At 40.2% G+C, this 3,999-nt stretch overlaps 1 pseudogene; it reads left to right on the top strand.

Moving 5' to 3' along the window:
• Positions 1–3,547, top strand: LOC125829440 (proline-rich extensin-like protein EPR1; annotated as a pseudogene).
• Positions 3,548–3,999: the final 452 nt, after the last annotated feature.

The raw sequence follows: 3,999 nt of genomic DNA, 5'->3' as shown, positions 1-3,999 counted from the left end.
ATGGCTCAGCATTCCAAATTGTCCTCCATCTTATTGCTTGCATTTATCTACTTTATACATGACCACATGATTACAACTATAACAGCATGTCACATTCTACAAACTTCTAGTTTCTCAATGCCCACTACCCCTAGTTTCTCAATGCCCACTACCCCAGTTTCTCCAATTCCCCCGGTCTTTCAAAGCCTGCTACCCCAAGTTTCTCAAAGCCTGAAACCCCTAGTTTCTCAAAGCCTGAGAACCCTAGTTCCCAAAGCTTGAGACTCCTACTTTTTCAAAGCCCGAGACTCCTACTTTCTCAAAACCGGAGACTCCTAGTTTCTCAAAGCCTGAGACTCCAACTTCTCCAAACCCCGAAAACCCTACTTTCTCAACACCCAAAATTCCTACTTTTTCTGTAACATCCGACAATTTGAAATAGCTTTGAAGAGGCTTAGGATTGGAATTTTTCTTTTTTTGGAAAGAATTTTAAAGTTTTGGAAATTTGGCTAAGTATGGAAAAGGTGAGTTTTTGGCCAACTTTGATCAGTCGTAACTTCTAGCTCATGATGAGTTAGAAGTATTTCCAGTTATGGTTGCATAGCCCTCGGAACGATCTTTCCAACGCCACCGAGTTTGCTCAATTCCGAGTCCGTATGAGCGAGTTATGACCTTTGAAAGTTGGGCAGTTGACAAGGAAATCCGTCCGGGAATCATTAAGGGCATTTTGGTCTTTTCCCTAGCCTTTTATTTTGGTTTTATAAATGTGTTAGGCTGATCATTTTGATCAGTTTTACCATTTTAAAAGAAGTGAGAGTGAGGGTTTTGAGAGAAGAAGAAGAGAAGAAGAAGAGAAGAAGAGAAGAAGAGAAGAAGAGGAGATCAAGCAAGGAGATCATCGTGGATTTTCGTCGGGGGTGATCCCTACCAAGGTATGTGAGCTTTTAGTGTTGGGTGATCCTTTCCCCCACACACCTAACCCCTTTGATTCATTAAGAAAGGTTTGGTTATGTTGTTAAAGTTGGTTGTTGTTGTTGTTGGAATTATTGGGGGTTGTGGAACATGATTGGATTGTGTTTTGAGTGGTATTCTATTGAATGTTGAGGGATATTATGTTTCTAAGTGATTGGGGCTGGAACCCTTGAGGTTAGAGGATTTAGAGTTGGAGACGTGAAGGAGAAAGTCGGGCAGCTTGCGAGGAGCACGTCCGCGTCGCGGACTTGTTCCCTCTGTGAACAAAAATCTTCTCCGCGTCGCGGACAGGACGCGGACTCCACTGTTTTCAGAATTTATGTTCGAAGATTTTCTTTAGTTTGGCTGTCCCAAATCATTCCTAAATCATTCCTAAACACCCCGGGGTCCTTCCAAATACCAATCAAGTCCTTGAATCCATAATTAAATTCAAGAAAGTTAGGATCAAGTCAAGTGAAGTTAGAAGTCAAGTGAAGTTAGAAGTCAAGTGGAGTTAGGACCAAGCTTAGAAGTTAAGCAAGTCAAAGCAAGTCTTTAAAGCTTTTCAAGAGTCGTTATTGAACGTCTTAACGTCGTTTCAAGTTTCAAGTTGAGTTAAGAGTTTCAAGTCAAAAAGTAAAGAGTTTAAGTAAAGTAAGGAGTAAAGAGTCGAGTCCATTTCTCCAAAGTTATTAGGGAACTATGTACTTCCCAAAGAAGTTCTAAATGTTTTTACATTTAAGTAAGAAAGGAGCCATGTCTTCCAAAAGAGCCTTTGGGCTAAGTTTTGAGTAATCGTCTCAATCAAAGAAAGAAGTTATTTTAAAAGCATGAGCCAAAGTATTTTTGGGAGTAGTATTGAGCACCGAATTGGGGACACGAGTTCATATTAACTCGACTCTCCATAAGAACCATGCGCCAACATGGGACTTGACGTATCATTCTTTTTAGATGATCACGTAAGATTAGGCTAGTGGATCCACTAAGCAAAAGTAAGGTCCTATATCGATGGCAAGGTATAGGATGGTCCTTTGGCAACGTGAGGTAAAACGTTGTATCATCACTAAGGCTCGTAGTGGTGGTTGTCGGTTAAAGAACCTCCCACAAAAGCTGTATTATGTTTATAAAAGAAAAGTTTAGTTTGTTATCATTTTATCCTTAACGATCTAAGTTGTTTACATTCTTTTACAAGCTTTATATGTATGGCTCGTGTCTTATTGCTTTATATTAAGTTCAGTTATTCTTGAGTTGTACAGAGCCAAGGTAAGTTCTCTTTGGTATCCCTTTTTCAAGCTTAAGTTGTTTTTAGCGGTCCAGCTCGCATACTCGTACATTCCATGTACTGATGCCAGTTGGCCTGCATCGTTTTATGATGCAGACGCAGGTACCCAGGATCAGCACTCTGCACGCCGTTGATCCAGTTGGGCACTCTAGAGTCAGTGGTGAGCCTCCTTGCTTCCAGAGGGCTCAGTTATTTTGTTCTCTTAGTTTTGTTTATTAGGGTGTTGCGGGGTCTGTCCCAACATCCATCTAAGTATTTTAGAGGCTTCATAGACAGTCAGTCAGTTAGTTTTGAGTCTCTTATCTATGTATATATGTAAGTATTCTATTTTGAGACTCGAGTAGCCTTTTTGGCCAGATATGTATCATTTAAGTTGTATATGTCTCTGCATAGCATTGAGTTATTTTGTTGAGTAGGTTTCCGCTGAGTTAAGAAAGCCAGGCCAAGGGTTCGCTTGGGGCCAGCAATGGTCTTCGAGTGCCGGTCCCGCCCAGGGTGTAGGCTAGGGGCGTGACATTTTCAAAGCCCGAGATCCCAAGTTTTTCAAAGCCAAAGACCCCTAGTTTCTCAAAATCTAAGAATCCAACTTTCTCAAAACCCGAGACTCCTAGTTCTCTAAAGGCTGAGACTCCTAATTCTCCAATGATCGAGGCCCCTAGTTTTTCAAAGCCTGAAACCCCTACTTTCTCTAAACCCGAGACACCAACTTTTTCAAATCCTGAGACTCCGAGTTCCCCAAAGTCTTAGACCCCAACTTTCCAAAAGCCTGAAATCCCAAGTTCTCCAAAGCTCAAGACCCCAAGCTCTTCAAAGCCTGAGACCCCTAGTTTCTCAAAGCCCGGGACCCCTAGCTTCTCCAAGTCCGAAACTCCTAGTTCTTCAAAGCCTGAGATGCCAAGTTCCCCAAAACCTGAGACTCCTAGTTTTTCAAAACTTGAGACTCTAACATTTTCAAAGACTGAGACTCCAAGTTCCCCAAAGTCTGAGACCCCTACTTTCTCAAGGCCTGAAATCCCAAATTCTCCAAATCCCGAGACCCCAAATTCCCCTAAGCCTGTGACCCCTAGCTTTTCAAAACCCAAAACTCCTAGCTTCTCAAAGCCCGAGACTCCTAGCTTTTCAAAACATGAGACCCCAAGTGTTTCAAGGCCCGAGACTCCAAGTTTCTCAAAGCCTGAGACCCTAAGTTCCTTGAAGCCCGAGGCTCCAAGTTCTTTAACGCCCGAGACACCAAGTTTCTCAAAACCCGAGACTCCTAGGGTCCTCCATAAAGTTTGGTATCGTACCAGCAATTTCGGCAAAAGTTGGAGTACTTTTCATATCCTTTTCCCTTGAATTAAACTAGAAAAGGTTACGGTATACATACTTTTATAATTTGGTATTCAATTACTTTGAAACAAAATAATACACACATAGTGGCAACAAAAAAACTAGAGGAATTTTGAGTTATATATACATATATATTAGGTAATTACCCACATGATGACTTTATTAAGCTTTATTATTAATTCTCAACTAATATCCGAATAATAGAAATAACTTAAAGGTCGTTGCAATAATTTTGAACATAAATACAAAGATTCGACATTATCACATATCTCAAACGGCTATGATGAATGATTGCAAATATCGTACTTTTTGAACAATTTTCTCTTCTAATGCACATATGTTTTCTGATGGTAACATTTTTTCCTTTATATAATGTCTTCTCAATATTGATCTATTAAAAATTAATTTAGCAAGTAAATTTATTTCAAATTCATTCTAAAAGTAACAACTAATTATGT

The sequence above is a fragment of the Solanum verrucosum genome, unplaced genomic scaffold (assembly GCF_900185275.1).
Source record: "Solanum verrucosum unplaced genomic scaffold, falcon-dt-bn FXZP01000052.1, whole genome shotgun sequence".
Lineage (NCBI taxonomy): Eukaryota > Viridiplantae > Streptophyta > Magnoliopsida > Solanales > Solanaceae > Solanum > Solanum verrucosum.
This window is presented reverse-complemented; position numbering and strand designations above follow the sequence as displayed.